The sequence below is a fragment of the Bombina bombina genome, chromosome 7 (genome assembly GCF_027579735.1).
Source record: "Bombina bombina isolate aBomBom1 chromosome 7, aBomBom1.pri, whole genome shotgun sequence".
NCBI lineage: Eukaryota > Metazoa > Chordata > Amphibia > Anura > Bombinatoridae > Bombina > Bombina bombina.
In genome coordinates this window covers 311,067,071-311,086,946 of record NC_069505.1, presented here as the reverse complement: position 1 = coordinate 311,086,946, position 19,876 = coordinate 311,067,071, and the positions used below count along the sequence as shown (strand labels likewise).

At 38.4% G+C, this 19,876-nt stretch overlaps 1 protein-coding gene across 3 annotated transcripts in view; it reads left to right on the top strand.

Moving 5' to 3' along the window:
- The window catches only part of CHL1 (cell adhesion molecule L1 like), a 214,426-nt gene that overhangs the window by 158,328 nt on the left and 36,222 nt on the right, over nt 1–19,876 (top strand). The window lies entirely within an intron of this gene.

Sequence of the window (19,876 nt, the reverse complement as noted above, 5' to 3'; positions counted from 1 at the left end):
AAAGCATTTATATATTTAACGCTTAGGGACTTTCAGCCTAATTGCAGGGATTCAATTTGTCATGCTGTTCCAAATATAGCTTTCCAGGTGCTATGAAAAATATCTACAACATATAAAAAAGACAAATAATTATTTTAAATGTGTATTTGAGAGGATTAAAATACTTTTTTTATGTAATGGTTATTTTTAGCTGAGCAGAAAGATGAGCTATAAGATGGGAATATCAGAAAGACTATCACCTACCAATGTTGTTTTTTATGCTATTTTTTCTAAAAGTAATCATAAAAATATCATATTTAAGCAAAAATACACAAATACATAAAAATACACAAAAACATTGAACTGTAAAAACAAATAACGTTTGAGTCTTTTCGTTCCTTAATCACAATATGCAATCAAAAAAGAAAAAAGCACTGATTGACAATAAATTTTACCATTTATCTTCATTTTTATATATATTATAAATTCTACACAGACAATATGTATTTATATATATATTATATACACAGACAATATGTATTTATATATATATATATTTATATATATATGTGCATGTGTGTGTATTTAAATGTTTATATATATATATATAGCGTGCAAGTGATACGTTTTTATATATATATATATATATATATATATATATATATATATATATATATATAGCATGCAAGTGATAAATAGAAAATACTTTCTTTAGCGTGCCCCATAGCACTGATCTGGCTGCACTAATTTTTACTTTGAGTGCAGTTTGCGCTCAGCTAAAAAAAATTGTGTGCCATGTGTAAATCTGGCCCATTGCTGGTTGTTTAATTTCACATTTTACCATCATTACTTCTTTGTGGAATAATATCAAGTCACTGCTAATATTAGACAACACACTTATATTGACTACAAATAATATTTTCAATGCATTTGATCAAATATTAAACTTAATTCTAGATACATGAATCCTGTAACTTTACTCTTACTTTGCTTTCTCTTTTCAGGTCCTTCTGCTATTTTTTCTGTCCCATCTCACTCACCTTACTTCGCTGTCAAAGAGTCTCTTCCTGCCTTAGGTTTGTGCTGATGGCTGTTTTGTGTGTTGTCTTGTGAGTGGTGTAAGATATTGCTGTTTACTAAACCTGTCTTTTCCTACTGCTGCTGTCTGTTCTCTAAAACCTATAATCTATTTAATATAATTTAAAATGTAGTTTGTTATAGACTTCATTAAATTTTCATCCATATCTATACTATAATGGATGAAAACAAGTCCGTTGCATCGCCAGTTGCACACGCATCCCCAAAGGAATGTTGGCTGCGAAGCTGCATCCAGGTGGATTCCGAAAATGTCAAGGTGGTGAATTCTTTCGGAATCCACCTGTTTTCAACTTAAGCAAACGAAGCATTAGAAAAAAAAATATGCAACTGCTCGCACGAAATAACAAAAAACACGTAACCGCCCGCACTAAATAATAAAAAAACCTAACCCCTCGAACGAAGTATAACACAAAAAAAAACAGCCCATACGAAGTATTAACAAAAACAACGCCTGCAAGAAATATTAACACCTAAACCGCCAACCCCCACATCGCAATAAACCTAATTAACCTAAAATTCCCAAAAATAAAAAATTCTAAAATTACAGAAAAAATATATACAAAATGATCAAAAATAAAACAAATTAAACCTAATCTGATACCTCAATGAAAATAAAAAAGCCCCCCAAAATAAAATATCCTCTAATCTAAACTAAACTACCAATAGCCCTTAAAAGGGCCTTTTGTAGGGCATTGCCCTAAGTTAAGCAGCTCTTTTACATGTAAAAATTACTAAGTCCCCCCCTAACAGTAAAAAAACTCCAAATAAAAAAATCCTAACTCTAAAAAAACAAAATTTGTATGGGCAATCAGCTCTTTAACTGCCCAAAAAACCCTAATTTAAAAAAAAGAGCCTAAGACTAAGCCCCAAATAGGTACTCACTGTTCCTGAAGTCCGGCAGAGAAGGTCTTCTTCCAGGCAACTTCATCATCTTCTATCTTCATCCGGAGCGAAGGTGGCGCAGAAGTGCAGAGCTGGCTTCCCTGATGCGTGGATCCGGAGCAGCGGTCCTCAGCGGCAGCGGTCCTCAGTGGCGTGGAGGCTCCTCTTTATGCGCCGCACACTGAAGATTGAATGCAAGGTACACCATATTTATTGGGGTACCTTGCATTCCAATTGGATGAAATTTTGAAATCAGCCAATAGGATGAGAGCTACTGAAATCTTATTGGCTGATTTGAACAGCCAATAGTATTTCAGTAGCTCTAATCCTATTGGCTGATTTCAAAATTTCAACCAATAGGAATGCAAGGTACCCCAAATTGAATGTGGTACTTGCCATTCAATTTTTTGTGTACTACGGAGATCGGATGAAGAGGAGCCTCCACGCCGCTGAGTATCACCACTTACAGAGTATCGCCTGTCTTCCTGCATCCCTCATAGATCTTTACCACTTACTATAAGGATTAAACAAATTTGTGGAACACAACTGCAGTGTTGAAGCCAAATTTAGTGTTTGTAACACAAGACTGTCTAAACTCTTTATTGAAGGAAAGAGTTCTTAAAGTCTTGTGGTGTTGCTCAGGAAATAATTCATACAGGTATAGAAACGGTGTTATATTGATTATATGAAATAACTGATAAATACCATAAAGAGATATAATCAGAAAACAGCTTAGTCCATTACCACAAGCAAAAGTGAGTAATATTGTTGCGAATGCACAAACAGCAGATGTATCAAAAGTAGTTGTAACACAGTTGGCAGCGTGGTTAATATATGCTTGTATTAGTTAAAGTCAAGTGAGTTGTTAAATGACAGAACCGCTATTATGTAGTAATTTCCTTTAACTGAAGGCTGAACACAAAGTAGGAGAAACAGTCAATAGTGGTTCAAAAATACGGTAAGAAAGATTTACTACCTTCTCTTCCTTTGAGGCTGTAGAAATGCTGCGGAGTTGCAGAGAAATCAGTGCGGTTACACGCTGACTACAAACGCCGGAGCTGTTTGGGCTGTGACGTCAGTTTAGCGTGGAGGCGGTTGCAGCGATATTAGCCTGTGTGAATCTGCTGCTGGAAATTTATGACTGCAGGTGAATGAGAGAAACGGTTTGTTGGTAATATCTGAATTTTACAAATACGTTCCTAGTAGATGAACACCTTAAGTTGAAAGTCCTTTTAGGCAGTGAGAGAGGTAGTTGTTTTTAATAACAAAGAATCCTCAATGGCAAATTTCAGCTTATAGAGACAATTGGTTTGTAATCCAGTCTGGTAGTAGAAACTACAATACTAAGCATTGAGTGCAAGGTGAGCACCTGATTTAAAGGGAAGACAGCGAATCAATTGGTAGTGGGTGTGACAGGGAAAGAGAAGGGGAGTGTAGGAACAGAACCTTACAGAACCCCCTCGTCAAGGAAGCTGTTCCACAGCGAAAGGTCGAGGTCGGTCAGGATGGCGACGATGGAACAACGACAGAAGTCGTGGAGAATTAATATTAGAAAGAGGTTCCCAAGAATCTTCCTCTGCAGAATAATCTTTCCATCTCACCAAATACTGAAGTACACCTTTTGAAATTCTAGAGTCCAATATGGTTTCAACCTCATATTCTTTACCATCTGAAGCTATATTTGAAGGAGGTAGAAGGACTTGGTCATTCCTAGTGCGGACGTAAGGTTTCAACAAGGAAACGTGAAATGTGGGATGTATCCTTAGAGAGCTGGGAAGCTCTAGTCTGACAGCATTGGCATTAATGACTTTCTGTATAGGAAAAGGTCCAATAAAGAGACTGGCCATTTTCTTAGAAGGGATTTGTAATTTCAAATTCTTTGTAGAAAGCCAAACCAAATCTCCAATTTTGTAGTCAGGAGCTTTACGTCTTCTGAGGTCATAAAAGTGTTTTTGAGACTTTTGAGCTTCAAGGATGTTTTCATGAATGATTTTAAAGTTCTCCTGTAATGAATTGTGCAAATCATCAAGTAAGGGAGAATCTGATGAAGTAGAAGGTAAGAAAGAAAATTTAGGATGATATGCATAGTTAGCAAAGAAGGGGGTCATCTTGATAGAAGAGTTGATTGAGTTATTGTAAGCAAATTCTGCCATTGAGAGGTAATTAATCCAATCAGCCTGATGATAAGAACAGTAACACCGAAGATAATGTTCGAGCCATTGGTTCAACCTCTCAGATTGCCCATTAGTCTGGGGATGGTAGGCTGTGGTAAAACGATGTTCCATCTTAGTGATCTCACATAATTTAAGCCAGAATTTGGAGGTGAATTGTGTCCCTCGGTCAGTTGTTAATATAGAGGGAATGCCATGTAACTTTACAATATGATCAATGAACAAAAAAGCAGTCTCTGAAGAAGTAGGAAGCTTATGAAACGGTATGAAATGAGCCATCTTTGTGAATAAATCTATGACAACAAGTATAGTGGTTTGTTTTTTTGATGGTGGTAATTCAACAATGAAATCCATTGAGATATGATGCCATGGTTTGTTGGAAACTGGTAGAGGCATAAGTAATCCAAAAGGAGGTCTCCGCTCAGGTTTAGAAGTGACACAATCCCTGCAAGTGGTAATATATTCAGCTATAGATGATTTCATTTGAGGCCACCAATAAGTACGACTAACCAGATCAAGAGTCCTTAACAGCCCAGGATGACCAGCCAAAGGGGTATCATGGCAGCTCTGTATAATCTGTGTTCTTAAACCATCAGGTACATACAATTTCTCACCTTGGAAATACAGGCCATGAATCTTGAGAAGATTTGGTTCAGGAGGTATAGGTTTGTTTTTACAGAAGTTTTTTAATTCAGATAATATAGTAGAAGTGAAACCAATAAAACATTGGGGAGAAACAATATCTTTCCTGATGGGAGACTCAGTTGGACGAATAGGAAGACGTGATAGGGCGTCTGCTTTAGCATTTTTATTTGCTGGTCTGTAAATAATGGTGAAGTTAAAACGATCAAAATATAAACTCCAGCGAACCTGTCTAGCAGAAAGGGTTTTGTTGGATTGTAAATATTGTAGATTCTTATGATCTGTGTAGATAACAATTGGTAAGACCGTGCCCTCTAGAAGGTGTCTCCAATGTTCAAGAGATCGTCGGATTGCCAGTAATTCCTTATCTCCTATGGCGTAATTACGTTCGGCAGGTGACATAAGTTTGGAGAAGTAAGAAATAGGATGAAGTGGTTCGGATAAAGATTTTTGTTGTGAAAGTACAGCTCCGATTGCATAATCCGAGGAGTCTACTTCTAGGGTATACTGATAAGAAGGATTAGGAAATTGGAGGATAGGTGCAGAAGTGAACCTAGACTTTAAGTGTTGGAAAGCATGATTAGCATCAGAACCCCATAAGAAAGAACTGGAAGAACCGGTTAATATTGTAAGAGGCTTTACTATTTTAGAAAAACCCTTAATAAATTTCCTGTAGTAATTTGCGAAACCAAGGAAACGTTGTAGTTCTTTTCTGGACTTAGGTTCAGGCCAATTCAAAACAGTGTCAACTTTCTGCTTTTGCATTTGGATTCCAGATGGTGAAATATCATAACCCAAGAATGAAACTTCCGTTGTGTGGAATTTACATTTTTCCAATTTAGCGTAAAGTTTATGTGCTCTTAAACGGGCAAGCACCTGTCGGACGTGTTTGACATGTTCATCCATAGTTCTTGAGTAAATGAGGATATCATCCAAATAAATAACTAGACATACGTCAAGGAGATCACGAAACACATCATTTATAAAATGTTGGAAGGTGGCAGGGGCATTGCAAAGGCCAAAAGGCATTACAAGATATTCAAATAAGCCGTACCTGGTCCTAAACGCTGTCAACCATTCGTGACCCTCCTTTATTCGGATGAGATTATACGCCCCTCTTAAGTCAAGCTTAGTGAATATAGTAGCATCAGATAGCCTCTCAATCATTTCGGGAATCAAAGGCAGGGGGTATCTGTTTTTGATAGTGCACTTATTCAGTTCACGATAGTCAATAATTGGCCTCAGACTAGCATCTTTGTTACGCACAAAGAAGAAACCAGCTCCAGCTGGAGAAGTGGAGGGCCTAATAAAGCCTTTTTTCAAGTTCTCTTCAAGATACAATTTGAGATGTTCAAGTTCAGGATTGCTTAATGGGTAAAGATGACCAAAGGGTATCCTAGCTCCAGGTTGAAGATCGATAGGGCAATCATAAACCCTGTGTGGTGGTAAATTCTCTGCTTCGGTCTTACTGAAGACATCTTGAAACTCTAAATACTGAGGAGGTAAACTGTCAGAGTGAATAGTTGAATTTATCAATAAAGGACAAGGAAAACAGGTATTTCTGCAATAATCTGAAGAAAACTTTATTTGAAAAGGAGACCAATTAATATCAGGGTTATGAAGTTGTAACCACTTCAAACCCAAAACCAAAAGGAAATGGGGCGAGGGAAGAACGTCAAATGATAACATTTCAGTATGTCCAGAAATAATAGTAATAATAGGGATGGTCTCATGTGTAATTGGACCTGAAAACATAAGTGACCCATCTATGACTCTAATAGGTATAGGAGTCTTTTTCTTGATGAGTGGTATATTCTTCATAGAGCAGAAATCTTGGTCAATATAATTCCCAGAAGCCCCCGAATCGATAATAGCATCATCAATCTTCAGATGACTTTGTTGTAGCTGTAAGGAAACAGACAAAGTACAATAAGTGGATTGCGATGGAGAATGAAGAGATGTAAATAAGTTGTTGGACTTACTTTTCTTATTTTTTAATAGTATTGAACAGTCCTGGACAGTATGGGAGGAACTAGCGCAATACATGCACAAGTTTTTAACACGTCTACGTTGTTTTTCTTCAAAAGACAAAGGACCTCTAAAAAACCCAATTTCCATAGGTTCTGCTTGAGATTTAGATGTTGAAGAAGAGGTGGTTGTAGCGACATGAAAAGAGGTTTTAGGTTTCAAATCAGTGGAATATTTTTCAGCTTTTCTTTCGCGTAAGCGGCGATCAATTTGAATAGCCATCTTCATGAAAGTATCAAGGGTCTGAGGTAACTCAATTCGGGCAAATTCATCTTTTAATGTTTCTGATAATCCTAAACGGAATTGGTTTCGGAGTGCAACAGGGGTCCAATGAGCGTCTGTGGAGTACTGTTTGAAGTCGGTGATATACTCCTCCACAGGTCTCTTCCCTTGCTTAAGATTCCTTAAACTCATCTCAGCAGTAAGCTGTATATCTGTATCTAGATACATTTCATCCATTGAAGTGAAGAAATCGTCAAGAGAGGCTAAAATTGGGTCCTGGGTTTCAATGAATTTATCAGCCCAGTTTCTTGGATCACCTCTGAGAAAAGAAATGGTTGTCAAAACTTTAACTCTGTCAGTGGGGTATGTTCTAGGTCTCATAGAAAAAAGAAGTTGACAAGCATTTTTAAATTGCCTATAGGCTTTTCTATTCCCAGAGAAAAGGTCAGGAAGTGAAACTTGAGGTTCAATAGAGTTGTCAAGCTGATTCCCCTTTAAAGCAATAGAGTCTTTTATAACATTCCTTAGAGCAGTATTTTCAACCTGTAATTCATGTAGGCCTTGTGAGAGCTGATCAACCTTTTGGGTAAGATTATATACAATCTGGCGTAAATCTGCTGGTTCCATAGTTTTCTCAGGCTTAGTATTATATAAGGATTAAACAAATTTGTGGAACACAACTGCAGTGTTGAAGCCAAATTTAGTGTTTGTAACACAAGACTGTCTAAACTCTTTATTGAAGGAAAGAGTTCTTAAAGTCTTGTGGTGTTGCTCAGGAAATAATTCATACAGGTATAGAAACGGTGTTATATTGATTATATGAAATAACTGATAAATACCATAAAGAGATATAATCAGAAAATAGCTTAGTCCATTACCACAAGCAAAAGTGAGTAATATTGTTGCGAATGCACAAACAGCAGATGTATCAAAAGTAGTTGTAACACAGTTGGCAGCGTGGTTAATATATGCTTGTATTAGTTAAAGTCAAGTGAGTTGTTAAATGACAGAACCGCTATTATGTAGTAATTTCCTTTAACTGAAGGCTGAACACAAAGTAGGAGAAACAGTCAATAGTGGTTCAAAAATACGGTAAGAAAGATTTACTACCTTCTCTTCCTTTGAGGCTGTAGAAATGCTGCGGAGTTGCAGAGAAATCAGTGCGGTTACACGCTGACTACAAACGCCGGAGCTGTTTGGGCTGTGACGTCAGTTTAGCGTGGAGGCGGTTGCAGCGATATTAGCCTGTGTGAATCTGCTGCTGGAAATTTATGACTGCAGGTGAATGAGAGAAACGGTTTGTTGGTAATATCTGAATTTTACAAATACGTTCCTAGTAGATGAACACCTTAAGTTGAAAGTCCTTTTAGGCAGTGAGAGAGGTAGTTGTTTTTAATAACAAAGAATCCTCAATGGCAAATTTCAGCTTATAGAGACAATTGGTTTGTAATCCAGTCTGGTAGTAGAAACTACAATACTAAGCATTGAGTGCAAGGTGAGCACCTGATTTAAAGGGAAGACAGCGAATCAATTGGTAGTGGGTGTGACAGGGAAAGAGAAGGGGAGTGTAGGAACAGAACCTTACACTTACAGAACGTCCATTATCTCCTGCACCCCTCATAAATCATCACAAATTACATATCCTCCATCCTCTTCCTGCGCTACCTACAGAGCAACCACTCTTTTCCTGCACCCTTCATAGATCATCACCACTTACAGAGCATCCACCTTCTTCCTGCACCCCTTATAGATCATCACCACTAACAGAGCATCCACATTCTTCCTGCCCCCCTTATAGATAATCAAGAGTTACAGAGCAACTATCCTCTTCCTACACCTCTTATAGATCATCACCACTTACAAAGCATCGCCTGTTTTCCTGCATCCCTCATAAATCTTTACCACTTACAGAGCATCCATTGTTTCTTGCACCCCTCATAAATCATCATCAATTACATATCCTCCATCCTCTTCCTGCACTACCTATAGTGCAATCACTCTCTTCATAGATCATCACCACTTATAGAGCACCCACCTTCTTCCTGCACCCTTCATAGATCATCACCACTTACAGAGCAACCATTCTTTTCCTGCATCCTTCATAGATCATCACCACTTACAGAGCAACTATCCTCTTCCTGCACCCCTCATAGATCATCACCACTTACAGAGCATCCACCTTCTTCCTGCCCCCGTTATAGATCTTCACCTTTTACAGAGCAAATGCATCAAAGTCCCACTTGAATAAGATGTCCCAAGACACAATAGAGGTGCCACTTGCTATGTCAAAGAAAATGACAGTCTTAGTCCATATTTAAAGTGGCCAGGTCAGCTCTTTTTCAATCAATGACAACTTCACACAACTGTAATAAAGAAAAGAAGGCGTTCCAATGGCACAATATCATTTAGATTCTACGTCCCCTCCTAACATAGCCTTCCCCATAGAAGGATACTCTCAAAATTGGAGCACTTACCACAAACTGCAAAATAGAGCAGTCTGGGAGAGTTGGGAGCTTCCCAGCTAACTCCTCACAAATCATTGGTGTTTGGATTCTGTCTCACTCTGTTTAGTATGCAGTGTCAGATTCAATAAGACACAAACAATCCAAAGAACACTGTAAATCCCTTATCCTAGAAAGTCTCAGAGTTATTTATTTAAAACATACAATATGCAAATAAAAACAATCCAAATGCTTTTTGTACTATAGTGTTACTGCTTCCTCAAGCGGAAAATACATTCTAAACACACTAGAGCTCTAGATACCCTTCATAGATCATCACCACTTACAGAGCAAACCTCCTCTTCCCGTGACCCTTAAAGATCATCACTACTTACAGATCAACAAATCTCTTCCTACACCTCTCATAGATCATCACCACAGAGCATCCACCTTCTTCCTGCACCCTTCATAGATCATCACCACTTACAGAGCATCCACTTTCTTCCTGCACCCATTGTAGATCATCAGCGCTTATAGAGCATCCATCCTCTTCCTGCACCCATTGTAGATCATCACCGCTTATTGAGCAAACCTCCTCTTCCTGTACCCCTCATAGATCATCCCCACTTACAGAGCAAACATCCTCTTCCTGTACCCCTCATAGATCATCACCTCTTACAGAGCATTCACTATCTTTATGCACACCTTATAGATCATCACTACTTACATATCAACAAACCTCTCCCTAAACCCCTCATAGATATTCACCACTTACAGAACATTCACCCTCTTCCTGCAACCCTTATAAATTATTACCACTTACAGAGCATCCAACCCTCTTCCTACACCCTCATAGATCATCACTACTTACACCCCTTATAGATCATCACTATTTAAAGAGTAACAACCCTCCCCCCTATCCCTTATAGATCATCACCCCCTACAGATATTTCTTCCTTTCCCCATACCACTCATAGATCATCACCATCTTATAAATCCAGCACCGTCTCCCTGACACATTCATAGATTATCACTCCTTACAGATCAAGCACCCTCTCCCTGAACTCCCTCCAGGCCATTACCCCTTACAGATTTTCCACCATCTGCCCTGTACCCCCCACAGTTCATCACTCATTACATATCCTTCATCTTCTCCCTGCACTCTTTAAAGATCATTGCCCCTTACTTATCCTCCACCATTTCCCAGCATTACCTATAGATTATCACATCTTATTGATTATCTTCCCTTGACCTGTACATCTATCAGATCAACATGCTGGATTCTAGTAAATGCAAATCTAACTTCTAAACTTGAAAAAAAATATCTTTCCAATCCATTTAAAGAGTTTCCATTTTATTAAGTAAAACCATTTTTTTATGTCAACGATATAACTGGAAACACTATAAGAAAACATTTTAAGGGGCTGATTTATCAAGGGCCGAATGGCCCCTGATGCCCCTGTTTTGGCACCAGCCTTCAGGCTCACCAGAAACAGCAGTTATGAAGCAGCGGTCTTAAGGCCGCTGCTCCATAACTGGTCCGCTACCTCTCCTATACGATCGGGCTGATTGACACCCCCTGCTAGAGGACGATTGGCCACAAAATCTGCAGGGGGCAGCATTGCACAAGCAGTTAATCAGAACTGCTTGTGCACTGTTAAATGCCGACAGCGTATGCTGTCAGCATTCAGCGATGTCTGTCAGACATGATATGCTACAGCGTATCATGTCAGACAGACAATAATAAATTGGCCCCAAAGAATCAGGTATTTCATAGTCTTTTCAAAGGTGTTTTCACAGTTGTTGTCACAGATCTTCACAAAAGCACAAGGTACCATGACAAAGGTAAAGTAAAACATGACAGCTAATTGATTCAATATTGGTAATGACTGTCTAATGAGTTCTCACTTAACCAATCGTATCAATTCAGGACATATACTGGCCACAGGCAAAAAAATTACTGCTGGAAAAATACTTGCAAAACGCGCCATCCTGCTCAACTTCCTCAGTGTAGACGCACAGGCATGACAATCAAAGTGCAGTGGTGTCATGATATTTAGTTGACAGAACTCTTTTTTTTTAGCAGAGGTCTAGTGAAAGACTTGTTATGCCTCATCATTCAGCGATTGCTATCATCTTATCCTCTGTGCTTAAGCAGTGATGTAGAAGAAGAAACTGCAAGTGCAGCATGGAGTTTGGAAGGGATTTGGGGCATTTCTAGCAAATGAAAGTATTATCTGACTGGTTGGTTAAGGGTATATGTAGAGCCCCAGGGAAGAGGGGCTGCTGAGGTTGGTGGTGGCAGTAATGTAGCAGTACACAATCCACCACACAGTGACATCTATTTTCATATACAGATGGAAATTAACATCCCAGGAATTCCAGTCCACACATCTATCCCTTTTATACATCCTGAAGAACTGCCTCATCCAGACATACATTTGCTGATGCACTCACTTTAACTGACTACCCTTGATAGGAATGACATCAGTTAGTAAACATTACTGCTATAAGTAGTGAGTACCAGCTGTAAGTTCCCATCTTCAGCTATTCAATTACAAGGCCAGAACTGAGAAATTAATCTATAAACCATCAAAATATATTTCCATTTCTTAGAGTATATTATATTTAATATCAGAATTTAACTTGAAGGGGATAGACTATACATAAAAAAAAAACGTATGAACATAAACAACAGACCCTGTGAGCTACGCCAATGAATTCCAACATATACTGCGATCTTGCCATACATGAATTATATGCTTATTTTTTAGCTGAAGAATTTACAGAACACTATCATCGATGAGCCCTGATACATGTAATTGCCTTTGTATAGAATGTAATTTGTGCAAATAACAATCCAGCTGAGACTTGGTGGGGTATTATTATTATACTTTATTTATAAGTGCCAACATATTACACAGCGCTGTAATATTAACGTATACAGGTGCAGAGTACAGTAATCAGAGGATTTTTAAATAACTCATAAAGGGTACAGAGCCCTGTCCTTATGTTATTATAAGCTGTAAACCATCTATACATAAAATAATTAACAGGGCAGGTGGACTAGTGAGCTTATAATCTAAAGGAAGAGTGGAAATTGGGAGAGAGAAAACAGAGTCAGGACAGACATCTTAAAGTAGGATTGTGCATCCCTGAACACATATGTTTCTAAGGAATACTTGAATCTTTGGAGATTAGAGGCATCTGACTAAGCCAGGCAAGGAGTTCTATATAATACTGTAGGTGCAGTTCTGAAAAAGTTTTGCAGACAAGAGTATGAGGAAGTAAAGAGAGATGAGGAAAGGAGGGGTAGATAGGGGACATTTACAGACAAGGGCAGATATATACTTGGGGTGCAGTAATGCTGGTGTTAGGGTCAAACTTTTGAATTTTATTTTTGAGGCTAAGGGTAGCCAATTGAGAGATTAGCAGAAAGGTGAAGCAGATATAGAAGATGCATAAGAATTATTGTATATATTTATAGATAAGTCATAGCTTTCTTCATTTCCAAATGCACAGTTTAACTGTTCTCTCAGCAATTCCCATTGCATTTGTTGTTTAAAGGGCTGAAATCTGTGTTTGAAGCCCAAGATGCTTCTCTGTCATTTGCTCATGTGACGCCCACACTTCCTTTATTCAGGAACGGAGCTCAGTGAGTTTGTGGTGCGTAGGAGTGCCTCGCATTGAGAGTCTGTGTCGGATTCTTGATCGCATCTAAGTGGATTGTTAGAGGAAAAGGTCATTGTACTCATCAGTAGAATCAGCCTTTCCAATTACTACTGGGGTAATTTTATCTTGTATGGTAGGAGCCTCAGGCATCTGAGGTGGTTTATTTTAGGCTATTTATTGTTTGTGGTGTTTTAAATAAGATTATCAACCTCAATTTTTTTTTATATTTTAATTTAATTTTGGGTTTTATTTTTCTGTGGCTTTGACTACAGTAATGGATCCTGATTTTCAGTCAATGTCTGTGGACAAGTTCTTACTATGTTTAGAGGCTCAAATTGTCCTGCCAATGCAATTTTGTTCCTCATGCTTATCTAAAACTCTAAAATTTAAAGATAAGTTACTCCCTTCTGAGCCAAGTGTCTCTCAGGACAATGCTGTGTGTGACATGCCTCAGCTTTCTCCTCAAACGTCCCAAGCCTTTACTGTGTCTCATACTGTACCTTCTATGTCTCCTCAAACTCCCGGGTGTGTTTTCCTGGGGATTTTTATGCAGTAACAGCAGCTTTGTCAGCTTTCCCTTCTTCGGGTAAGCGTAAGAGACGATCTAAACATTTGACCGCTAGTAAGGTTTCTGACCCCTCTAAGTCTGCATTGGTCATCTTTCTAACTTGTCTGATGAGGAAAATACTTAAGTAGCTTCTGAAGGTGAGATCTCAGATTCTGACTCCTTGGCAGTAAAATCTTCAGAATCTGAAGAGGTTAATTTTAAATTTAAGCTTGAACATCTTCAGTTACTACTGAATGAGGTTCTAGCTACTTTAGACGACTCTGAACTTTGGTTGCTGTTAATCCAACAATGTCTTCTAAATTGGATAGAGTTTATGATTCCCCATCTTCTGAGGAGGTTTTTCCTTCCTGTCCCTAGGAAGATGTCTGAAATTATTGCTCAGGAATGGGATAAGCCAGGGGTTCCTTTTTCCCCTTCCCCTGTTTTTAAGACGATGTTTCCTGTTCCTGACTCTATTTGTGACCTGTTTCTAAGGTGGAAGGAGCTATTTCTAGTCTGGCTAAAAGAACTACCATTCCTATAGAGGATAGTTGCTCTTTTAAGGACCTGATGGATAAGAAGCTAGAGGCTTACTTAAAAAAGATGTACATCCATCATGGGTTACAGTGGCAATCTGCAGCGAGTATTGCTACGGTTGCAGGAGAACAATCAGATTTATCACAGAGACTCTCTCTCGTGGTGGGTGTCACAAGAACATCTGTCTCGGCGCACTTGCTTTCTGAGACCTTCCTGGGAAATTGTGACTACAGACACCGGCCTGTCAGGCTGGAGAGCTGTTTGGGGTCCTTTAAAGGCTTTAGGGCCTGTGGTCTCAGGATGAGTCTTCTCTTCCCATAAACATCTTGGAGTTGAGAGCTATCTTTAATGCTCTATCAGCATGGCCTCAACTGTCTTTGGTCCAGTTATCAGATTCCAGTCAGACAGCATCACCTCAGTGGCTTACATCAACCACCAGGGAGGGACTCGGAGTTCCTTAACCATGAAGGAGGTGACTCACATTCTGCAGTGGGCTGAAGCCCACAATTGTCTTCTATCTACCATTCACATTCCAGGAGTGGACAACTGGGAAGCGGATTTTCTTAGCAGACAGACCTTTTATCCTGGGGAGTTAGCTCTCCATCCAGAAGTGTTCTCTCAGATAACCCACAAGTGGGGGGTTCCAGAGTTGGATCTGATGGCGTTCAAGGTTCCAAAGTATGGTTCAAGGTCAAGAGATCCTCAGGCCCTTCGGATAGATGCTCTAGTGGTTCCTTGGAGGTTTTCCTCCATTTCCTCTCCTTCCACGAGTCATTGCTCGTATTAAACAGGAGAGAGCATCAGTGATCCTAAAAGCTCCTGCATGGCCTCTCAACATCTGGTTCGCGGACCTAGTAAGGATGTCATCTCTACCTCCTTGGAGGTTACCTCAGAGGAAGGACCTTCTACTTCAGGGTCCTTTCCATCCAAACCTAGATTCTCTTAAGCTGACTGCTTGGAGATTGAACGCCAAATTCTGTCTAGACTTATTTTTTCTGAAGCGGTCATTGAATTTATGATTCAGGCTTGAATATCTGTTACTCACAAGATTTACCATAAGATATTGGGTAAATATCTTTATTAGTGCGAATCTAAGGGGTTCTCCTGGAGCCGGGGGAGGATTCCTCAGATTTTGTCTTTTCTTCAAGATGGCCTGGAGAAGGGTTTATCGGTCAGTACCCTAAAGGGTCAGATTTCTGCATTATCTATCCTTTTGCACAAATGTTTGGCAAACTTACCAGTTGTTTAAGCCTTTGTACTAGCCCTGGTTAGAATCAGGCCTGTGTTTAAACCTGTTGCTCCCCCATGGAGCCTTAATATAGTTCTTAAAGTTTTGCAGCAGGCTCCATTAGAGCCGATGCATGTTGATATAAAATGGTTATCCTGGAAGGTTTTGTTTCTTGTTGCTATTTCATTTGCTCTCAGAGTGTCTGAGCTTTCTGCTCTGCAGTGTGATTCCCCATACCTTATTTTTTATGCTGATAAGGCAGTCCTTCGTATTAAATTATGGTTTCTCCATAAGGTGGTGGCAGATCGAAACATTAATCAAGAAATTGTAGTTACTTCTTTTTGTCCTAATCTTTCTTCTCAAAAGAAACGTCTTTTGCATACCTTGGATGTTGTACAGGCTCTAAAATTTTACTTACAAGCTAGTTACTAATGATTTTTGGCAATCTTCTGCCCTGTTTGTTGTTTATTTCTGGAAAGCGTAAAGGTGAGAAGGCCACTTCTACTTCTTTGTCTATCTGGTTGAGAAGTTTTATTTGTTTGACTTATGAGACTGCTGGTCAGCAGCCTCCTGAGAGAATTATGGCTCATTCCACTAGGGCTGTCTACTCATCTCGGGCTTTCAAAGCTGGCAACATGGTCCTCTCTACATACTTTTTCCAAATTCTGCAAATTTGATACTTTTGCCTTAGCCAAGGCTTCTTTTGGGAGAAAGGTTCTTCAAGCGGTGGTGCTTTCTGTTTAGGTCCTACTGCCTTGTTCTCACTCACTTTTTCATTCCGTGTCCTCTAGCTTGGGTATTGGTTCCCACTAGGAAATGCAATGATGTTGTGGCCTCTTCATGTCTTAGAAATTTATTTCTTTCCGGACATGGAGAGTCCATGACCCCGCCCTCTTTTTTAATTATAATTCGGCAGTTTTTTTAAGGAATACCTCAGGCACCTTTTTCACCCTTGTGTTTCTTTCTTTTCCATTTTCTTCGGCTGAATGACTGGGGGTTATAGGTAAGGGAAGTTACACTTTACAGCTTTGCTGGTATGCTCTTTGCCTCTTCCTGCTGGCCGGGAGTTGAATATTCCACTAGTAATTGGAATGACGTCATGGACTCTCAATGTCCGGAAATAAATTTATCAGGTAAGCATAAATTTTGTATTTTATGGGGAAACATCGCCATAGTTTCTAATTTTAAAAGGACACGAACCCCAAGTTTCTTCTTTCATAATTCAGATAGACTATCCACTTTAAACAACTTTCCAGTTTACTTCTACTATCTAATTTGTTTTGTTGATATCCTTTGAAAAGCATACCTTGGTAGGCTCAGGAGCAGCAATGCACTACTGGGATCTAACTGTTGATTGGTGGCTGCACATATATGCCACATGTCATTGATTCGCACAATGTGTTCAGTTAACTCACAGTAGTGCATTGCTGCTCCTTCAACAAAGGATACCAAAAGAATTAAATATTGGTAATATAAATAAATTGGAGAGTTGTATAAAATTGTATGCTCTATCTGAATATTGAAAGAAAAAAATTTGGGTTTTGTGTCCCTTTAAAAAAGACTATCCTCCATTTTAGGTGCACCTTTTTACCAAAATCAGTCTTCCCAACTTTTCAGTGGCGAAATTTGCAATGGTATGTACTGTGAAACTTAGTTTACATATGTAGTATCTGCACTGCTACAACACAGAAACCATTTTTATATTTATTGAACACACATTCTATGTTGTGTAAATATGCTTTGATTACACGTCCCCTCCCTACTGCTGAGATCGGAGATCGCTGGCAATGTGGATGAATTTTTGCACAAACAGCGATCCCCATTGTCTCCTATGGAAGGCACATAACTACTATTGGGGAAAGTCCACTTTTTGATAAAATATTGTCAAACGCATTGTCAGACTGGCAAGACAAAAAAAGACCATTTCTCAGGGGTCTAATGATCCTTTAAAAAACCGTGCCCCTTGTAAGACACATATTTAAACATAAATACAGTATATATGTATATAATCATATACATATATATTTACACCATCGCTGCGCTACTTATCCCCTACATTGTACAAGTTCTCATGCCATGTCTGACAGCATGAGAATGAGCCTATGGAAGCACGCTCCCATGAGCACAATGCTTCCTAGCAAAGTGAATGCAAGGTCACGTTCGCATTGTGCTCAACTTCAAGTTAAAACTTGTCAGGTTAGCGTGTCCTCAGAGCTCTGCTTAACTGTTTCATGAAACAAAAAACATAAAAAATACATTAGAAAGAGCAGTTATATTCCGAATACTACCACCTTATAAAATTTTGAACAAAAAAGTTATTAAGGCTCAAAGATTCGAGGTATATATATGTCTATATGTGTGTACATATATATTTATGTATTTATATGTGTATTTACATAAATATATACACATATAAATGCATAAATACATATGTACACACATATAGACATATACATAAGTGCATTGGAGCCCTTTGCAGTTATGTAGATGAAAACATGTAAAACATATTTATGCAATATTCATATTCAATAGTGTTATACTGTGTATTTACTGTAAATATTTCACATTCCAATGTTCTTCATATAGAGGAATATATTCTAAGTATTTATAAATAGATATTCATATATATATATATATATATATATATATATATATATATATATATATCTTTCATGTAATTGGTAAGAGTCCATGAGCTAGTGACGTATGGGATATACAATCCTACCAGGAGGGGCAAAGTTTCCCAAACCTCAAAATGCCTATAAATACACCCCTCACCACACCCACAATTCAGTTTTACAAACTTTGCCTCCTATGGAGGTGGTAAAGTAAGTTTGTGCTAAGATTTCTACGTTGATATGCGCTTCTCAGCATTGTTGTAGCCTGATTCCTCTCAGAGTACAGCGAATGTCAGAGGGACGTGAAGGGAGTATCACTTATTGAATACAATGATTTCCCTAACGGGGGTCTATTTCATAGGTTCTCTGTTATCGGTCGTAGAGATTCATCTCCTACCTCCCTTTTCAGATCGACGATATACTCTCAATTTACCATTACCTCTACTGATAACTGTTTCAGTACTGGTTTGGCTATCTGCTATATGTGGATGGGTGTCTTTTGGTAAGTATGTTTTTTATTACTTAAGACACCTCAGCTATGGTTTGGCACTTTATGCATTTATATAAAGTTCTAAATATATGTATTGTACTTATATTTGCCATGAGTCAGGTTCATGTATTTCCTTCTGCAGACTGTCAGTTTCATATTTGGGAAATATAAACATCTTTTAAAGAAATTTTTTTCTTACCTGGGGTTTAGTCTTTTTTCAATTGACTACTTCTTGCAAATTGCGGGCGGCATTAGGCCTGCGGGTGTGTCAAATGCTAAACTTTATTGCGTCATTCTTGGCGCGAAAATATTTTTGGTGCGGAAAAATACGTCTATGACGCAACTTCGTCATTTCCGGCGTCATACTTGACGGCGAGACCTTTCACACGGTTGCGTCATTAGTGACGCGAGTGTGTCATTTCCAGTTATTTTTGGCGCCAAAAAAGTTTACGTTACGTTGTGCGTCATTCTTGGCGCCAAACTTTTTCATTATTTTAATGCCCCATTGATGTTTGCCTCTTGCTTTTTTTCTCTATCAGAGGCCTATGCTATTTGCATTTTTTCCCATTCCTGAAACTTTCATATAAGGAAATAGATAATTTTGCTTTATATGTTGTTTTTTCTCTTACATTTTGCAAGATGTCTCAATCTAATCCGCCTCAGAAGTTTCTGCTGGAACATTGCTGCCTGACATCGGTTCTACCAAAGCTAAGTGCATTTGTTGTAAAATTGTTGAAATTATTTTGCTAAATGTCATTTGTAATAGTTGTCATGATAAACTTTTACATGCAGATAGTGTATCCATCAGTTATAGTACATTGCCAGTTGCAGTTCCTTTAACTTCTAATGTGCATGATATACCTGTAAATTTTAAAGAATTTGTTTCTGATTCTATCTTGAAGGCTTTGTCTGCATTTCCACCTTCTAATAAACGTAAAAGGTCTTTTAAAACTTCTCATTTAGTTGATGAAATTTCAAATGACCAACAACATAATAATTTATCCTCTTCTGATGAGGATCTATCTGATACAGAAGATCCTTCCTCAGACATTGACACTGACAAATCTACTTATTTATTCAAAATAGAGTATATGCGTTCTTTATTAAAAGAAGTGTTAATTACTTTGGATATTGAGGTAACCAGTCCTCTTGACATTCAGTCTAATAAACGTTTAAATGCTGTTTTTAAACCTCCTGTGGTTTCTCCAGGGGTTTTTCCTATTCCTGAGGCTATTTCTGATATGATTTCTAAGGAATGGAATAAGCCAGGTACTTCTTTTATTCCTTCTTCAAGGTTTAAAAAATTGTATCCTTTACCAGC